A 21,856-nucleotide genomic window follows, 5' to 3' on the forward strand; every position below is an offset into this window, starting at 1 on the left:
TGTTGTAAGAAACACGCATCACTCGCCACAGTTGCTAGCTTGGGTATGTGGCTATACGACAAAGGTACCAGTAGTCGCCCCTTATATATTTGTACATGCTTCCCTTATTCCTCATTGACTTTCACTTTTTCTTTTCTAGGCTTGTGTGGCGAGCAGACTTCTCATAATGAGTGCTATCCCACATTGGAGGGTACTCATCAGGGAGGTAGGAAGCGAAGACGCTAAGGAGGATACCTTGGCTAGGGCTAGGTAGTAGAGAAGGAGAAGGATGCAAAGTAGCCAAGCTGAGCGCCTTAGGGAAGAGATGACAACCTTCAAGGTCAAGGAGAAGGAGTTCTGACAAGATTAAGGTGAGTGAGGTGCTCGGGCGAAGGTTGAAAAACCAGGTAGTCGAGGCTAAGAAGAACTGGCACAACAGCGAGGTGCCAATATAAGCTGAACTCCGAGCTTACCTGGCTGAGAAAACTTCTAGGATTGGGAGTCAAAGTTCAAGCAGGCTCACTTGACTTTGCCTAGGAAGCGAAGGTCGACAAATTACCGAGGCTGAGACTGAGTAGATTAGGCTTAGATCGAGGAGTTGAAAAAAGCTGTTACTAATTGTGTTGGGAGATGTCAGTCTTCCTTGTGCAAAAATTGTGGAAAGCTCACCCCTTGATCGATTCTCCTTTCTTCCACGAGCTTATCAGAGAAAGGTTGATAGGATGAGGACCGAAGCTCAAGGACAGACTTATGTGTACTTGGATGATTTCGAGCCTAGTGTAAGGGCTAGGAGGAAGTCGACGAAGGTGATGAGGAAACCTACCTTAATCAGAGGTTGGGATCTGACTCCCCCTAGCTACCTCCCCCCATTGTTGTAACCTTCCCGGGCAAGGCTCCAAAAGATGGCTAGCTCCCAACCCTAAAGAAGCCGTCATGACTCCTGCTGCGAGGAACCATCTGTCCCAATTAGCGGCGAGCTCCATGGTCTGACTCGGATGACCCCCTACTACTCCAACTGCTAGAAATTTCCCTTTTTTTATCTTTTTTTTCGGTAAACAAACTTTTCAATTAATGGAAGATATTTTACAATATTTGCGAGAAATTTTATTTCTATAGGTCGTTTAAATTGTCATAAAAAATTTGAATTTGTCAAGTTTTGGTAACTCGCTTTAAGAATTTCCGATATACACGAGGAAATTTTATGCGCCAACTCAGACTTCAGACTCATTGTCTGTCTCAAGTTTTGGTCGGACCTATGACTGATTTCCTCTTACGTGCTTTACTCGGACTTTTTCGAGTGTAACTTCGTCGATTCGGAAAATTCACCCTTAATGAGTTGAATTTTGGCATGGTTATCGAAGTAAGTTGCCTTTTTCCTAACTCATGACTCTGAGTTTTTGAATGCAATCGGTAGGTCGCGATTTTTAAAGCAATAAATGATAATGATAACTAATGAATAAATAAAAAGAAAATGGCGAACAACATAAAGTTATGAACAACATAAAGAAATGATAAATGATAATCAATGAATAATAACTCTTTTTATTGACAAAATCTTTTAGTTGTGAAAAACCTTACAATAAATATTGGAAGGAAATAAACATGGCTGGAACTGAGCCGCTTGGTAATACCTTCATAGATGCTCGGCATTCCAAGCTCGCAGTATAGTTTTGCCCTTGAGACGTTCTAGGTGAAAGGTCTCGAGTGCGAACTTTTCAGAGATCCTAAATGGACTCTCCCATTTGGGCCAAGTGCCTCCAAATACCTTGGACAAACTTTCTGAGACTAGGTCACCCACCTTAAAGTCCCTATTCTTGACTTTGGTATTGACGATCGTCTGACTCATTACTGGTACGAGGCGAGCCTTAATGAGATTTGGCTCAATGTTCTTCGATAGATCTAAATTAGGCGGAGAAGATCTTTGTTTGTCTTCTTCGTTGAAAACTTCCCTGGAACAAACTAATCCCACTTCAACTGGGGCATTGCTTCACACCATATGATAGAAAGAATGGGGTTTCTTTTGTCGAGTTCTAGCTATTGTTCTATGAGACCATAATGCCGGGCAGTTCTTCGTCCCACCTCCCTTAAGTGTCAAGATTCTTCTTGATGGTGTGCTTGATGACCTTGTTCACAACCTCACTTGACCATTGGCTTGAGGTCGATAAACAGTGGCGAAACTCTTCTTAATACTAACCCGTTTTCAGAAAGATTGAAGTATTACTGTTATAACGTTTTCCATTGTCATTATTGTTGTATGGGGAATTCGAATCTATAAATGATGTTTTTGTAGACGAAAACTTCAGCTTGTTCGACATGATGGTGGCTAAGGCTGACTTCTGCCCACTTAGTGAAGTAGTCTACAACAACTACTTGAACTTAATGCTCACTTTTCCTTGAGGTAAAGGCCTATTAGGTCGATGCCCTAAATTGCAAACGGCCAAGGGCTTGTCAAAGTAGTTAATTCTTGGGGTGGAGCTCACTGAGCATATGTGCGCTTTAGCATTTGTCGCATTTGCGCACATAGTCTACTGCATTGTCAAACATTGTCAGCTAGTAATAACCCTTATGAAGTACTTTGTATGCTAGAGATCTGCCTCCTACATGTTCCCACAGATGCTTCATGGATCCTCTTAGAACATAGTCCGCATTTCATGGTCAACACGCAATAACGGTGGAATTAAACCCACTTATACAAAATTGTATGATGAGCGTGTATCGAGAGATTTTGCTCGGAGTGTTCCGGCTTCATTTCTCCCTTTAGGGATTGTTCCCTCTTTAGGTAGGCAATTATTGCATCCATCCAGTTGTATCTCTGACTTGTCACTAAGATTGTTCCTATGGAGCGGAGATGCTTGCACTTGGGAGAAACTAATAGGTATTTGAATTAGCCTTCTCTGGCTCATTGCAGAGGCTAGAAGAGCTAGGCGTCGACAACTGAATTCTTCTCCCTAGGCTTGAAGAATAGTGAAGGATTTGAATTACTCAAGTTCGGATTTCAATTGTTGAAGATAGGATGCCATTATGTCGTCTTTTGCTTAATATTCTCCGGTAATCTAATGAACTACAAGTTGGGAGTCGCTATAGATCTTTATGGACTACCCCCATTTCTTGGTGAGGCGGATCCCTGTGAGCAATGCTTCGTACTTAGCCTCGTTGTTAGAGGCGAAAAACCGAATTTGACTATGGCCCTGATCGGGTTCCTTTCTGGAATTTCGAGCAAGAGCCCGGCTCTGCCCCTTCTCATTTGAAGACGTCTCCTACAAAGTCCACTGCCATAGTTCATCAAACTTTGGCTTATACTGTTCATTTTCTTCTGAGACGCTTGCCCCTGGTGGGCTTACTTCCCCTTTTGGCTGATAGGAGGATTCTAAAATAAAATCCGCCAAAGCTAACCTTTGATTACTGTATCGGGATATACTTGATATTGTGCTGACTCATTTCCATTGTCCATTGGGTCAATCTGCCTGATGCCTCGAGCTTTTGTATTATCTTCCTCAATAAAAAGTTTCTCAGCTCATGAATGGAGTGCTCGGAAATAGGGGCGCAACTTCCTGTGGCGATGACAAGGGCCAGGCGAGGTCTCCATCTAGGTACTTGTCTCCGCGTCGAGCAACCTCTACTCACATAGTACACCGGCCACTGCACTCCCCATTCTTCATGTACCAAAGCTACACTGATCACGAACTTGGACACCGATAAAATAAAAACAATGTCGCCTATACGGGCTTTGATATATAGGAGGTTGTCTAGAAACAAAATTCCTGGAAGTTTTCTCACACTTCTATCCATTTTAAACCTTCTTCCCCTTTAGAGTCTCAAAAAATGGTAAGCATCTATCTGGCTTGGGAAACAACCTGCTAGTGTGGCCACACGCCTGTCAAACTTTGTACTTGTCTTATGCTGGTATGACTTTTCATGTCTAACAGAGCTTAAATCTTCTTTGGGGTGGCTTCAAAACCTTGGATTTACCAGGAACCCTAGGAAATCCTAAGCTTACTCCGAAAGCACACTTCAGGGGTTGAGTTTTATTCTATATTTTCTGAGGATGTAAACATTTCCCCCAGGTGCTCAATATAGCTTTTGACGACCTTTGATTTGACGGCAGCATGTCATCAATGTACACCTCCATTTTTGATAATTTGCGGCAAACATCTTGTTCACCAAGCGCTAGTAGGTCACCCCAACATTCTTCAAGCAAACGGCATAACCCTGTAACAATAAATACCCTGGTCAGTAATAATGAGGTGTTTTTCATCGAGCTGATACATTGGGATCTGGTTAAATCCAGAGTATGCATATGAGCTGGTAGTGTGTTCCCAACTGTCGCATCTACTAACTAGTCGATCTAGGGCACAGAAAGCATCTTTGGGCAGGCTTATTCAAGTCTGTGAAGTCGATGCAAGTCCGCCACTTTCCATTGGACTTCTCCACCTAAAAGGGTTGGCAAGCCAATCTGGGTACTTCACTTCTCTAATGAAGTTGATGTTCAAGAGTTTGTCAACTTCATCTTTGAGCGCCTTAAAGCGCTCGCATCCATATATCTTCTCTTTGTGTGATTGTGAGCTATTGGTTAATGTTCAGAGCACTTACCTCGGGGCTGATCTCACCAATACGCATGCACCATATGAATACGTTGAGGTTTTTCTTCGGAAACCTATCCGATTATCGGCTATTTCTTTGCTAAAATTGTTGCCAACCTTCAGTATATGAGTTAGGTCTTCCACGTTGACAGATATTTCTCGCAGCTCTTTTGTTGGGGCCGTTGCGAGCTCTTCCTATGGATGCAAGGTTCTATGGTATCCTGAGAGGTCTGGAGTGATATTCAGATTCTCTAATGACCATTGTCCTCGGGAGTGGCCATTTAGTAAAACATTAAGTCTTGGTTGTAACTTTCTCGAGAGATTTTTTCGAACTTCTGATCGTTGTGACCCCCTTAGGAGTCGCGAAACTCATTGCTGGCAGCGCACTGAAGTGACTACGCTCAAATCATTAGGATCGGTCTTTTGAGGATGATATTATAAGTAGTCAGGCAGTCCACCACTAGGAATTCTACCATCACTGTCCTAATTTTAGGCTTTGCCCCTAGAGTCACGGGTAGGTCGATCATTCCCTCTGGGGACCTGGTGTCTCTGATGAATCCATAGAGCGGCGATGGACACACCCTCAAGCTCTCTTCCGTGAACCTCATTTCTCGAAAACTCCTAAGAATAGATGTTTGTTGCACTTCCATTATTGATCATCACCCTTAGTACCCTAGCATTGCCAAATCCTGTCGTGATTACAATCGCATCAGATTATGGCTAGGGGATTCTTCACATTCTCGATGGGAATCTCTACACTTGGCTCTTTATCTAGGCTACTTCAGCGGCTTTGCTCACAGCTCATTACTCGCTGGACCGAGTCTGTTCTGGCTATCGAGGATATGCTCGGAGAATGCCTTGAGCTTTTTCCTATGTCGGGCCCTCCGTAGATCATGCATGGTAGTAAACGGTCCCATATACCAGCGGAAACAAAAAAATATCGTTCTAAGGATCGTTTACATGAACAAGATCAAGGGTATAATTTACAATTTATATTAAAGTAAAATCTGCACAAAAGGTTAATGAAGAGTTTAGAACCATACACAAGTTTGGAGGCTCCACCGTTGTCTTTGAATGTTTTGCTACCGACCCAAGGGTAGGATCGAACCCACGTAGTCCACACGAAGACAATCACAAAGAACCAAAGAGGGATTTACTAAATCTTCTTTAGCTTTAAGATTAAGAAGAATGAAATCAAATGAATTGATTTTAGGCAAAAGGGTTTCTGCCGTGGGAGGTGCTTTGGGGCTGAAGGAGTTCTCTCTTTTAATCAAATGATATAATGAATCTCTACTCTCATTTACAATTAACATTTTTATAGTTAAAACTTAGTTGCCCTATTCCTATATGGAATAGGCTTGGCTCCAATCCAAACACCCATGTTACCAAAACTTCCTAATTAGATATTGTATTTATTTCATCATTATCTCAATTAAACTCAATTAATTATAATTAATATATATAAAATTAACATAATGCGATTTAATTAAATATATGTGAACACATATTAAAGGTAATTTCACTTATTTAATTTTTCTAATTAAAAGGCTAGACCTTCAGCAAATTAATTAACACTGTGAAATTACCAAAACACCCTTTCGCCTTAAAAAGACGAAAATGTCATTCCTTCTTCTTAGATCTAAATTATCTTCATGTGTGTGATCCATAAGCTCCTATCATACCGGTAGCGTATAGTATCGCGATTAATACCAATTAATCGTCTCAGTACGTAGACCAAGATTGGCCCCTAGCAAGGCATCATGGCCACCCGATAGATTCAGATTCAGATTTAGCAAAGCAACTACCTGCAACGAATGGTTACCGTGCAATTCGATCTTTTATCATACGTTATCTCGACGAGGCGAAGACATATAAATAGTGTGTAACCTTCGGTTACTCTCGATATTATGTATTCAGTTTCTGGACCAATGACCCGTATTTAAATTGGATAGAGCAAAAACTCAATCCCACTGGGCCACAGTTTTAACGTCATTGCCATATAATGAATTACGCCGTGAGATAACTTCTCCCGTACCCGGGAGTGATGAATCCTCTGTCAATCCACCATAGTCTTGATACACTCTGATGCAGCCAATCACACACCGTATTGAAAATTCTGAAAAGAACTGCGTTAGACTAGTGTCAAATACACCAATCGGTGCACAAGGCGCGCGGTGATCTCAATTCTAAGGATCACAGGCACCACCATTCGTTAGAAGATTGTTCCATAGACACTAGGGTTATCATCCATATGGAATCCTCTGGTAGGTCAATCCAATGAACTTGCTGCAGTGTAATCGCCTACAACAAGCACCCATGTGTTGCACCAGGTTGTCACCAAACAACATTGACAAGTGAGATCAGTCACTGCCTTTGACAGGGTCGTTTCAACACTATGATAGCCTCTACGTATTATCTGTGCCCTTAATTCAGAATAATACTGGGGCTACGGACGTTTCTAGAATGCTACCATATGTGCTCATGGGTTCCCACTATCAAGATTTGAAACACTTGATACCCTCGTCACGGTTCTACCATTCTAAGGACATATATCAATACATATTGCAATAATAATGATTTACACGATATAGAATAAAATGTTTTTATTGATTAATGAACATTATTACAAAGAGTCAATTCACAATAATGATTGGCTCTAGGGATCTACTCTAACAATGCCTTACCAGGACATCATTGTTGGCATGGCCGGGGCTTGCTAGATCTGGTAATTGCTCGCCTATGCCTTTGCAAGCTGGTGCCTCCTTAACAAATCTTTTAAATGACCCTTTCATATCAGGTCTTCGATGGCGTCCTTTAAAGCCCGACACTTGTTGGTATTGTGCCTGATGTCTCGGGGTATCAGCAATATTTCTGCGATCTCTTCTGCCCGGAGCCCCTTTATCTTTCTAGAGCATGCAGTCTCTTAGCCTCATGGGGGACTTCATAAATGTGAGCTAGTCTTACGTTAAAGAGGTGTATTTACATATCACAGGAAAAGTTGCCTGTCTCTGTGAATTTGGTCTTTATCTCTTTGGGACTTGTTTCGATCCTTGTCATTGTGATCTTGGCCCCTTTGCTTGTCTACTGGGTGATCCTGTCACTTGTATAGGGCTATTCTTGGCGAGCTTCTGGCTAGGGCAGCTAGGAGCTTTCTATTCACTGACGCTTGACAACCATTGGTAAAACCTTGCTAGGCTCACATGGTCTTCACTTTGGAGCTCTTTCCACAGCTCTATTTGCGGCCTGATGCTTGCAATTAGCAAAGTTTGGATCGACTCTTTAGGTGCATATACGACATTTGCCTGTTCATTCTGGAATCTCATTAAATATGAGATCAATGTTTGTGTCTCTCCTAAAGAATGTTGCTCAAGTAGTTGAGCGGCATTGCGAACAGTATACTCGCTTGGAATGCTGCAAGTATAGCGAGGAGAATTGTTGCCAAGAACGATAGAATTCGCCTTGAGTCTTTTGTACCACTTGGCATCTCCTACCAGTGTGACCGTGAAGCAGCAACATTTTACTAAGTCACAGACCGTCATTAAAAGTGTCGATGTGATCTTGAGATCTCCTCTCCCATCGAACCTGCGTTTCTGACACCCGAATCCTTGGGGGAGCAGGGCTTGGAAAATTCCTTGTAAATGGAGAGCTCATTATATCTTTCTGCCACATTGTTCTAGCGAGCTTTCAGATCACGAGCATTTTTGTACCCGATCTAAGTCTTCGTTGTGATTGCCTGGCTGACTCTGTTCAACCTTGCCTCGAGTAAGTGAGTTCGCAAATAATTGCTTTGAGCCTCTCTATTATGCGCATTGATGCACGAGGTTAAGTCATGATGGCTAGGTTGGTAGGTGCTATCATGCCGTCACTGCATTGCTGTGACGTTGGTTATAAGCAGAACGTCGGTCATTGCTAGATTGGCGCACATAACTCGTCTCGCGAGCTTGCAAGGACAGAGCCTGTCTTGGGCATAGGTTAAAACTGGCATGTGACGTTGGGGGTATCAACGAGTAGGTTGGGTATCTCTCTAGTGACCCTTATCTTCGTTCTCTTCTATGGCCTGCGGCATCCCAGGGTTAGTTTGCCCGCGAGATTTCTTTCTTGCATAAAATATTCCGACGATGCCAGAGCCATCAGCCATGCCTAGTGCCAATGAACCAGACCGGGCGCTGGCTGAAGGTCGCCCATCGGAGAGTGACGTCTATGGAATATAGTCGGTCAAGATCCTAGGGGGCTGGTTGCCGATTCTTCTCAACTCAGCGACATTCTATTGCACTGCTTGTGGCAACTATCGTTTGATCATCTCCACCAATTGGCCGTTCTCGGGATTTGATGTCCCTACTCCCAGTTGGTTTGTGGCTTGCTACACCGTGGCACGACGACGACGTCCGACGACATCTTGATGTACTTCTGGTGGGTGGTTTCACATTGTCATGGTTTCGTGGTCGTTTTCGATCTTGTACGCACATTGTGGGCTAAAGTGATCGGGTTAATAGGATTGCTTGCCATAATTTCTGGGATTTGGCGAAGACCCTTCTTCTAGCGCCAAAAAGTTGATGCAAAACACCATTCAAATGATCTGATTGACCTTGGTGGGATCGGAACTGATTTGTGTGATTACGAGTAACCAGTAATGAATAAACATGAACGCTGTAAGGAAAATAATAACAAAGATATTTTTAAAGTGGTTCGGCGAGATAAACTCTTGAGCCTACGTCCGATGTTCTTATATTAGCTGTGAGAGCTTACAATGATAGTCCTAGAATAATTTGCTAACCTCTTTCTTACGTTGGAGGGGGTTTATTACAGTATGTACAAAGGAAAAGGCAAAAAATAAAGGGATACAACCAAGTTTGAAATGAACTCCGATATTCTTGCGATTAGACGTTGTGATTGCGCAAAGATTGTTGTCGATCTGATCCTTTCCAAGATATCCGGGATTTGAAGTTATCTGTGAATTGGTTGAACAACTGCAAAGATTGGTCGTGACTAGCTTGTGCTAGGTCGAGCTATAACCGACAAGATTATGTTGGTCGGACAATCGAAGAGTCGAGCAGTTGGATCAGGCTATAACGTTGCAATCTCGAGCTTGAAGGAAAAATCACACACAACAATAATAAATATTTTCCTTTTTTGTTTTTATATTTTCTAACTCTGAATTTTCTTTATGTGATAAATTGGGTATTTTATGCATTCTCTTAAAGTAAAAGTAGATATTTGTATTAAAATGGTTGAGAACCGATGTTCGATTTATGAACCAAATGGTGGTAAATATATACCATTTAGATAATTTAATCAATTATATAATCTTTTTAAATTACAAATAAATACGATAAATTTTTTTTTTTTTTTTTGAAGAATTCAACTTTAAAATATCTTTTTAATTATTAAAGAAATCGATAAAAGAGGATTTATGATCCGAAGATTGGTTATGCTATACGGGGTAACATAACTCTGGCTAAGGTAAGTAGACTGTGACCCATGTATTCACCAAAAGAAGTGTCCGTAATCTTTTACAAACTGAGATTTTAGCTCCAAGATGAGACTTAAAAATTAATTAATACTGAACATCTTCAACATAAAAAAAATCGCATGAGGAAGGTCACATGGAAGGTTGGCCACATTATAAACGTACAGGTGGTCTGAATGCTCTGTAACGCCTCAGATTATAGGCAGAAGCCATCAAACTTTGCAATCACCTTAGTTCGAATAACTGTAATTTCATTTTACCCCAAATACATATAGTTCAAGCTTATTAATTTTTCAGCCAATATTAAGGTTATTTTTTGATGTTGATTGGGCTCATTTTCCGGGTAGTTATGATCGCTGAAGCATTGAGACAACAATTAAACCTGCAATTGGGAAACTTTTAGTGAAAACAATAGTTCACAGAAAGATCGTTGTTGCTAAGAACAAACAATTAGAGCTCAGAAAATTACCGCTAAGTGAGTAACTAATCATTGCGGTTAAGCCAGAGTAAAGAGCAAATTGACCTGAGAAAACATCAACAGCAGGATCCCTGATATGATCAGAGAACCAAACCATTAAAATTATGAGCATTTTTAATAGGAACAAGTTTATAAATATCTTAAAACTGATTCTTATAAATATCTTAAAACTGATTCTACCCTTTTGGGTTAAACTCTGTATTCCAATCAACCCAACGGCCTGTTAAGAAAACGAAACATCATTTTATTAAGTGTTGTGTCTGAAGTAATCATTGACAATGAAATTCTTATAACTCCACTGACCTCTCCGAGAAAAGTGTTAGCAGCAACATTAGAGAAGAATAGATTGGATGCGGCTCATGTAAGCCATGGGGCTTAAGAAGACTGCTGATTTCATTGTCCACCACTACACCTTGATAGAAAGATGCCAAAGCAGTAAGAGTTCCCTGTTAAATTAGAAAGATGCCAAATCATGAAATTGCCAGATAATGGACACGCCATACAACTGGGTCAAGATAGGAAAATCAACCAGACTTTCATCGCTAATGGTGATAACATGAACTATTTACTTACATTCATACTGGTTCCAGGAGGTGAGAATTGTTTAGCTAATGCTGATGCACTAGTGTTTGGACCGAGTCACTTGACAGTGGCGGAGTCTTCTCTTTGAAGCAACATTATGGAAATGAGAGCTGGGAGAGCTATGCTCTCTATCTGGGTAGATGGGATAGGCTGAGCCAATGATCTTGTGATTTAAGCCTAACTAACCAATCATGTGCCAATTCAATATGTTGGCCAGTGATTGATATGCCGCTTCTCAAAACCGTCGAAACACTTGTTAAAGCCATTGGTAAGTGTATTTTAGCACTAACTTTAATAATTTAATTTTGAGTGTGGAGTGAATAATGGGGTCTGATAGTAAAGATCATTTCAGAACCTTCCCGGAAATTTAAGTAGATTAACTTATTTGCTTATGAATTCAATTGTAAATCATATATACATGACACTTTGCAAAATAAATTCCATTTTCACATACTAAAGTCTTGCTCTCAATTATGATTTAGATACAGGATAACCTCTTGCGAATGAAGGTTTTGAAGCTGGGTCAGATTTCCTGAGTGATTCTATTGAAGGAATTTTGCTTGAATCAGAACGAAATTCTGATCAGTCTGCATTACAAAAATTGGACTGTGATAGGAACTGTCAAATACATCAACTCATGCATTTCTTTGTCCACAAAGGCAATGCTACAATGAGCTTGTTCAGGAGTTTCAACTGGCATCAAATAGACGTAATGCTCACTGAGGGTTCTTCATACTATGGATTTACAGTGGGAGACGAAAGAGATGGATGCGAGGGAAAGCTCATAGTGAGGGTTTAAGCAGGACTAGCTGTCCAAAATATACCCTTTACAGTGGGAGACGCCAGAGATGGATGCGACGGAAAGCTTATGATAAGGGTTCAAGCAGGACCAGTTGTCCGAAATATTACCTTCAAGTTCAGGTAAAGGATCAACCTTCAAGTATCAGCGCCTTTCAAAGCAGGTTCGATCCAAATCTGTTGATGCGTGATTTTACATAACGAAACGCACGTGTGAAATGCTGAGCTGGCTCAGAAGACACAGGTGAATGCAAGAAAAGAGAAAATATAATGAGAAATTGTTTTTAAAGTGATTCGGATGCTAAGGAAGCAAGTCCTACGTCCACGTTATTTTATTAATGATAGGGGTCAGGTCGCATTAGCTGACTGACTTGCAGATGATAGTACAAGGGAGTAAATGCCATAAATTAGAGAGAGAGAGTAGCTAATCAAGAGTAAAATGAGCGAATCCCTTGAATGGAGAGGGGCTCTCAATTTATAATGGGATACATTGGCTAATGATTACTGAATCTGTGAGTTGGTGAGATTAGGCGTGCAAATCCTTCTTTAGTCACATTGCCCACCTTCTAGAGTGATTTGCGCGATCTGGTGCAGGGATTGGAAAAGTGGGATCACCACACTACTGGCTGGTTCTGGCGCGCACCCACTATTCTGACAGAAGTAGGCTGCGGGTGTACCCATGTTCTGACTTCTGCACGCTTACTAGACCTTACGTTAGCCCTATATTTCAGGCATAACAAAATCCAATCAGTTTTCTCAGCAAAAGCACAAACCAGACGAAAGATGGTGTGTTTGGTGGCCCTATAATTGATGAGGTAGTCTTGTGTGCCTCTCATGGGCCGAAACTACAAATGAAGTTGAAGATTTTAATTTATGTTTTAGTTCTGGCCGTAGTTCTTGATGAAGTTGGTGATAACATGGGAAATGGAACAAAATTCGGCTGAAGGTTCAAACAACATTTGGCACCAACTGTTCTGTTTTGGTTAGGTTGCAAGTGTTGATGCAGCAGATATTGGCACAGACAAGTTACTTTTGTAGCATGTTAGTTGGGATTAAGACATGTTTGGTATATGTTTTTATTCAAATTTAAAGTAAATATATAATTCACTGCAATAGTTGCTTTAGGTAAACAGTGGGCTGTTTTGTATAAAATTATTCCATGTTCAGTGAATGAAATAGAGTACAATTTTCAGGTTCATACCGTCTCTTTCCATTGCAAAAACACTATCATTTTACACTCTCTAAACCAACAATTGGTATCAGAGCTTAGTGATCTTAAGGCCTTGATAAACTCATCTCTTCTCACCAATTTTCTCAGCCTCTATTACGGTGTAACCACTGTCAAACTCCACACAACCCGATTCAATGGCATAGCACACAGCCTCCCTTACTCCTCCAACCTTCAACGGTGATCAATACCATATATGGGCTGTCAAATGAAAACGTTCTGAGGGGACAAGGTTTATGGCAGTATGTTGAAGAGGATAGACAGCACCAGCATTAGGGCCAAACCAATCAGATCAGGCTGCATGATGAGGAAGAACCAAGGCTCCTAGAGCTTTGTCACATATCCATGCAGTAGTGACTGAACAAGTGTTTACAAGAATCATGGCATATGAGACAGCCAAGGAAGCATGGGATAAACTCAAGGAGGAGTTTGGTGGCAGTGATACAATAAGACAGCATATATTGAACTTAAGGAGGGGTTTGAAATGCTAAAGATGCAAGAGTGCAGAATCAGTGAAGGATTATGTAGATAGGTTGATGAATGTGGTGAATAAAATCAAGTTGATGGAGAGGAAATGACAGATAAAAGGATAGTGAGAAAGCCTAGTTAGTCTACCGAGAGGTTTGAATTTAAGTTTCTTCACTTGAGGATTCTAAGGATTTGTCACAAATTACTCTCACGAATTGGTGTATGCTTTGCAAGCTCAAGAGCAAAGGAGATTGTTGAGGCAAGAGGATTCAAGTGAGGGTGCAATGGTGGCAAGACTAAAGGCAAACCTGGTCAAGGGGAAGCAAAAGGCCTGCTGGAGATAAGAAATGGAAAGAGAATAGCCAACTGTGGAGCAAGCCAAGTGGAATGAGAGGTTTCCACGCGCTCTCACTACAAGAAGAAGGGTCACGCTGAAAAAAGGTACTGGTTCAGACCTAATATCCAATGTAGTGCATGCAAGCAATATGGCCATATTGAAAAAGTGTGCAAGAACAAGCCAAACCAACCAACACAGCAAGCACAAATTGTTGAGGATCAGCACCAAATTCAGATTCGAGCAATTGTTTGTGGCTTCATGTTGTGCAGTCAAGCTTACAAATGATGCAAGACTAATAGATAGTGGCTGCACTACTATATGACAGCAAACCTGGGGGATTTTGTCAACTTGGACAAGTCATACCACTCCAAAATTAAAGTTGGAAATGAGGAGTTTGTAGCTGTCAAAGGAAGAGGAGACATTGCTGTGCAAACAAGCTCAGGTATTAAACTATCCCTAACGTTTGTATGTGCCTGATATAAGCATAATTTGCTTGTGTAAGACAAAATGCTAGAAAGGAAGTATGCCTTGTACTTCTAGGATCAGTTTTGCACAAATCCTGGACAGTGAAGGCAGTGAGTTAATGAGGGTTAGAATGATGGGAAAAAGCTCCCTATTAGGCTAAAAAAATCAGAACCTAAAGCTTATACTGCTAGTGTGAATGAGTCAGAATTATGGCACAAAAGATTAGGCCATTTCAACTATCATGGTCTTAGGGAAATTAGACCAAAGAATTGGTCTGCAATCTGCCAGAAATGTAGAGACCAAGGCTATATGTGCTACCTGTTAGCTTGGCAAAATGAATAGACAACCATTCCTGCCAAACAAAGCCTGGAAAGCTGCTAAGAAGCTCTAGCTTATCCACACAGATATGTGTGGACCTATGCAGACACCATCACTAAATGGGAGCAAATACTTTGTTTTATTCATTGATGACTAGTCCTGGTGTGCTGGGTTTACTTTTGGAAACACAAAAGTGAAGTTGCAGTTGCAGTTGCGTTTGAAAAATTTAAGCTGCAAGTTGAAAAACCAAACGGACTTAGCATCAAAACTGTCAGAAGTGACAATGGGAGTGAGTACACCTCCACTGAGTTTGAAACAATCGGCAAGCAACTCGAATTGTGCACCAGTTCAGTAGTCACTATACTCCACAGCAGAATGGAGTCCGTGAGAGAAGAATAACATTGTTATGGAGATGGCCAGGTGCATGGTTGCTGAAAAGAAGCTGCCCAAGTCTTTTTGGGCAGGCAGAAACACAGGGGTTCTATTTGCTTAATAGACTCCCCAAAGCCTTAACTAATCAAAACACCTATGAGGCTAGTATAGAGTGAAGCCTTTGGTTGGAAATCTGAAATTTTTTGGGAGTGTATGCTATGCACTCATTCCAGTAGTCAAAAGAAGCAAATTGATGGCAAAGCCATGACAAAGATCTTTATAGTATAGTGAATAGTCCAAAGCTATAGAGTCTATGTTCCAACAACCAAGAAAATTCACATCACTAGAGATGTGAAGGTAGATGAAAGTGGGTATGGAATGGGAGAAAAAGAGGTTGAAGAAGACTCAAGAGGGCAGTTGATAGATACAGCAGCAAGCAACATAATGATCCAAAGAGGAAAATTTTGATGATGATTTTCTAGTTCGGGGTACAAAGACTCTGGCAGAGGTATGAGAGGTGTAATGCAACCTACTTGAACCTACAAGCTACAAGAAGGCTACTAAGTCAAGAGGTATGGAGGAATAGCAATGGAGGAGGTATAAAGATGATTGAAAAGAATGGCACCTAGGAATTGGTAGATAGACCAGCAACCAGAAGGGTAATTCAAGTCAAAAGGATTTACAAAAAGAAGCTGAAACCTAATGGATGCAGTGTATAAACATAAAGCAAGGGTGGTTGTCAAGGGTTTGCTTAACAATTTGGAGTGACTTCTCGGATACATTTGCACCCGTGGCCAGACATGACACAATTAGGCTTTCTTGCCTTGGCAGCCCAATTTGAGTGGAGAATCTATCAACTAGATGTCAATTCTGCTTTCCTAAATTGTTGGCAATGAGGAAATTTATGTGGAGCAATGGAGGGATATGAAGTGAAGGGGCAGGAGAACAAAGTCTATTTTTGAGGAAGGCACTATATGGGCTAAAACAGGCTCTAGAGCCTGGTATAGTAGGATCAATGATCATTTGGTTAGCTGGGATATGTAAGGAGTCCAAATGAACATACACTATTGTGAGAAGGTTGGAAGGGGAATTCACTATAGTGTCATTGTATGTGATGACTTAATCATCATGGGAAGCAGAGTCAATTCAGCTAGAGAAGTTTAGATGGCCATGCACAATGAATTTGAAATGATTGACCTTGGGGAAATGTCCTTTTTCTGGAAAGGAGATCCACCAAAGTCAGCATGGGATATTTGTTAGCCAAAGGAATTTGCCAATGAAATTCTACATAAGTTGATATGGACAGGTGCAAACCAGTGGACACTCTCGGTTGCAAATTTGAAGCTGAGCAAAGATGATGGGGCTATAAAATGATGAGAAAATGTATAGAAGTCTGATTGGGTGCCTACTGTATTTGACTGCCACCAGACAGACTTAAGTTTGCAACAAGTATTCTCTCAGATTCATGCCAGCCCGAGTGAAATCCATCCAAGGCAGCCAAGAGGGTGCTGAGGTATGTCAAGGGAGTAGCTGAACTTGGTGTTGGTTAAGAAGATTGAAAAACTGCAACTTATGGGTACTTAGACAGATTGGGTTGGATGCATTGTGATATGAGAAGTACTTCAGGTTATGTTTCTTCTTAAACTCAGGAGCCATATGTTGGCTTTCCAAGAAGCAAGAACCATGCTCAGTCCACAGCAGAAGCAGAATACATTTCTGTTGCTGCTGCTGTAAACCAGGCTATATGGCTTAGGAAAATTCTGCAGGATTGAGGCAAACTCAGAAGGAACCAACTGTAATATTCTGTGACAATCAGTCGGCTGTTGCAATGGCAAAGAATCTCATCTTAACGGCCAGAACCAGCATATCAAAATCAAATTCCATGCTGTGAGAAAGGGAGTGAGTAATGGAGAAGTGAAATTAATCCACTGAGAGGTGAAGAACAAATAGCTGATGTCATGACCAAGGTTTACCTAAAACCAAGTTTGAGAATTTAAGACTTAGACTTGGTGTTCCAGCAAGATTATCAAGGAGGAGTGATGAAGTTGGTGATAAACTGCTGGAAATGGAACAAAATTCGGCTGAAGGTTCAAACAATCATTTGGCGCCAACTGTTCTGTTTGGTTAGGCTGCAATAGTTGATGCAGCAGATATTTGGCACAGACAAGTTACTTTGTATGCCATGTTTAGTTGGGGGCTAAGACATGTTTGGTATATGTTTTTATTCAAATTTAAATGTAATATTAAATCCACTGCAGTAGTTGCTTTAGGTAAAACAGTGGGTGTTTGTATGAATTTATTCCATGTCAGTGAATGAAATAGAGTACAATTTCAGGTTCATACCGTCTCTTTCCATTGCAAAAACACTCTCATTTTACACTCTCCAGCTCACTCTCAAACCAACAGTTCTGTGATTAAGAAATGATGGTAGTACGCTTTTGTAAGTCCCAGTTTAGTAGCCTCTTGTAACTCGAAATAAGTTGTATAATACCGCACAAAATGGTGAGCTAGATGCTTGAAACACCATGCTAAAATACAGAACCTTGAAACTAATACTGCAACGGAGCTGTTGACATTTTTATTCCACCGAGAATAAATATTAGGACTCAAAGTATATATGATTACAGTATTGAACATAAATTATACAAGAGTGTGTTCTTTAAGAATATTAAGTATGATGGTAACTCTCATACTATACATCTTTCATGCTTGTACAAGATTGACCCAAAAATCATTCGGGCATATTAAATTCACATTGTTATCTAAATATAGGGTCCAGACTGGAACGTATATGTGTAATTGATCCTCCTTCTCTGCTTCTTTTCGATGATAATTTGAAAAGTGAAAAGATCAAATATGCAAGACAAAGAGAAAACCTGATAAAGCACCCAAAAAAATTCAATCAAAAGGAAGAGCAGTATATAAGTTTGCATGCATCGAATAAGGGGCAGGAATACGGGAAAATTCTGATCGTAACTAACCATGTAACTAAAACGTAAAACATATTGTTTCAAATTTGACCATCTCAGCACAATACTAAACATTTTGTACAGGATTCATCTGTACTGCACGTTTCAGGAAAGTCCTGTAATCTGGACTTCTTGACCATTCATCAACTTCACAGGCACGTAAAACAGGCAGGGGATGTGAGAGTTGCCTGTATTCAGACAGTAAATGACTGCAAGTAATGAGTAAAATACAATCCACTGCAAGTTAATGAGTAAAATACAATTCAAGTACTATAAGAGTAAGACCTATAACTGACATACCGAGTTAGCAGCACCCTGCAAGCATAAAAGTAATGCCTTCAGTATAAAAAGTGGATGCAAACAAATGGGTGGATAAAAAATACATATGGCTCTCTGTCTTCAGTATAAAAACACCTTTACCATATTGGATTAATCCATGATAAAAGAATATAGTTGTGTAATGTGTATGTACAATGTAAGATCCAATGAAGCCATTACAAAGACTCTTATAATCAATCGTCTGGGAGCTCAGTTAACTTGTTTGAATTCAGAGTTACATACCCCTTTCAGTATTCCAATATGCTCAACATTATTTTAATAACCTCAACTAAAGAAAAGTAAAAGAGCACAAACACCAACCGGGTACAGTATACTCTCAAGGGTGAAAATATTGGAAAAAGTGAGCCAAACACATGGTCGCATTTCAGATGACCCGATCATGTGCCAACACAGCCTATTTTTAGTCAAAACGGAAAAAAAGTCGGTAGCAACTCATCTCTAAAAGCCAAAATATTATAAAAGAAATAATTATATGTCTGTTCGACTATATATCTACATATGGGTTATTTGAAAAGACAAGGACAAACAGAAAAAATGACAGACATAACAGATATAGTCAGAATTCAACTTCCCAATTATTCTGTGAGCCTTGTCTGAGAACAAAGTAACAAACATCAAAGATGCTACAAGGAAATGGATAACAACAAGGAATTCAATAATTATAGCAAGATTGTTACAAAGAGACAAGGAAAGACCTGTAACTCCTTTTGTGTTACAAGAGCCACAAGGCCAGTATGTATAACAAAAAATGGCTTTTTACCATTATAGCTAATGTATAAACATTTGGAACTGGACTCTGGGGACATACAGATCAGGAGCCTCAATGTTCAATATTTCAGCAGCCTCAGTCATTACCTGGTGAAGCCAGGAATGTTGATTATAATTTCCAAGACATATTTGACTTGCACAAATGTAAAAAAAAAACAGAAGATTTTGACAAAGTATCAGAATAAACCAAAAAAACCTCACTAGATATGATATTTATTAAGAAAACACCGGCACAATAGAACCAAGGTTTAGTTTACAGTCTGACTAGGAAATGAAAACATGCTAAGCATCCATGTTGGATGTAAACAAAACTCTATACTTCCAGGGATCAACTACTTCTGACTTTTAAAGAAGTCTACAACTTCATTATAAAAAGATCCTTGGCATTTACAGCCTAATGAAATCAAAGTGTCCGTAATTTTACAAACTGAGATTTTAGGTTATCTCCAAGATGATATTCAGAATACTAATTAAATATTGAACATCTTCAACATCAGAAATCGCATCATTGCCTCCATGGCCAAAAACAGAGGAAGGTCTCTTGGAAGGTGTGGCCACTATAAAAGGTGGTCTGAATGCTCCGTAACGCCTCAGATATACGCAGAAGCCATCAAACTTTGCGATCACCTTGTTCGAATAACTGCACATTTCATTTTGCCGCACAATTACATATGTTCAAGCTTTATTTTTTCAGCCAATATTAAGGTTAGGAATGACAGACTCACTCTGTGAGAGGTGTATCAGATTTTTTGTTGATGTTGATTGAGGCTCATTTTCTGGGTAGTATTGATCGCTGAAGCATTGAGAAACAATAAATCCTGCAATTGGGAAAATTTTAGTTAAAACAATAGTTCACAAAAAGACCGTGTTGCCCAAGAACAAACAATTAGAGCTCAGAAAATTACCGCTAAGTGTGTTATTAATCATTGCAGTTAAGCCCAGTAGAAGTGCAAATTGACCTGAGAAAACTATCAACAGCAGGATCCCTGATATGATCAGAGAACCAAACCATTAAAATTTTGAGCATTTTTATGTTAGGAACAAAGTTTGTAAATATCTAAAACTGATTTACCCTTTGGCTTGAACTCGCTATTCCAATCAACCCAGTAGCTGTTAAGAAAAGAGAACGAAACATCAATTTATTCATGTGTTGTGTCTGAAATCATTGACAATGAAATTATAACTCCACTGACCTCTCCGAGAAAAGTGTTTAGCAGCAACATTGAGAAGAATGATCTGACGCGGCTCGGTAAGCTATGGGGCTTAACAAGACTGCTGATTTCACCTTGTCCACCACACCCTTGAGAGAAAGATGCCAAAGCAGTAAGAGTTCCCTGTTAAATTAGCACGGTGCACTTTTAGCAGTCAAATTATAGTTCAATTCAATACACTGATGTTTGTCTGTATGGTGCTTACCAGTGAATGTCCCACGTAATGAACTTTTGGCCTGTTTGACTGTATATGAAATCAACAAAAGCTGGTAGATCATTGGCTGCCAGTTCATCCCATGACCAATCCCAGTATCCTGTCATATAAACTTCATATAGAGAAGATGAACAACATTTACATTCAAAGTAGAATAAAATAAGAGTTGAAGAAATAAAACCTTAGTGTTGGGATCAAGGAAGGCGTGGCGTCGGCTAAATCTAGTTCCTCTAGTGTTAGCAATCCAAACATCAAACCCCTTATCAGCCAAAATCATGGTAGATTTGTTGGGGTTGATTTGTAAACCATGTCATTCCATCCTGAACACACACCATAATCCAACAAAACGAAACCTCCTAATTCACAATAAAAAAACAATGATGCAACAGTTAATTGGTAGTATATTATTGATTGTCTTATAAGTAATACGAACGTACCGCAAAGACCCGTGTTGTAACAAGACTGGCTGTTCTTCTCACCAGTTGGCAACGCGCCCTTCAGGAATTCTTTGCATATTAAGAATATAATCATCTTTGGTTGTCACCTGAAACACACATTAATATGCCAATGTTGATAAATAAAACTTATTCGCTAATTAATACTATTTTAATTAGTATTTAAAAATTCGAACTATGATTTAGCTCTTACGTAGAACTCCTGGCACGGGGAACTTGTTAAACACTGTAGTTGCGCACGTGCCAATCTCTTGAGCAGGCGTTCGTCGTTGGCCAAATATTGAACCACGGCTAGAGGCGCCATTACTGGATGGGTTGTGCCACCAAAAGAAGTAGAAGTAGAAGCTCAACAGGCCACGGAGATCCATAATAATATTTGATCACTTATAAAATTAATTCCTTGTGTTGATAGTTAATTGGATATAAGTTCCATTTATATGGGATATTGTTCACCTTTCTATCTTGGATGAATTATTAACTAAATGAGTCCAACTAAATGAGTTATAGCTTTAGTGTTATAAACGAGGATGGAGATAAAGTTTTAAAAAATAAATAAAATAAGAAATAAGAAATAAGAGATAAAAAAAGAAGGATCATATGAAATTAAAAAAAAAAAAAAAAACACTTGGAAAATTATTAAGAAAATAATAGAAACTTAAAAGAGTCTAGGTTCATTTAAAAAAAAAAAAAAAAAATAAATAAAGAATATTTATATAAGATAAATACTATTAGACACTGTTGTAGTTTTCTTCAAAGCAATTACAGTAGTCGCAATTTATAATAAAAGAAATACTTAGAAGTGGACAATAAGGAAGTAAATAAATGCTG

General features: G+C 39.8%; 1 pseudogene; it reads right to left on the reverse strand.

Moving 5' to 3' along the window:
- LOC116110212 overlaps positions 1 to 21,332 on the reverse strand; it is a 29,038-nt pseudogene extending 7,706 nt beyond the window's left edge.
- Between the last annotated feature and the right edge of the window lie 524 nt (positions 21,333 to 21,856).

This window comes from Pistacia vera, unplaced genomic scaffold (genome assembly GCF_008641045.1).
Source record: "Pistacia vera cultivar Batoury unplaced genomic scaffold, PisVer_v2 Contig1180, whole genome shotgun sequence".
NCBI lineage: Eukaryota > Viridiplantae > Streptophyta > Magnoliopsida > Sapindales > Anacardiaceae > Pistacia > Pistacia vera.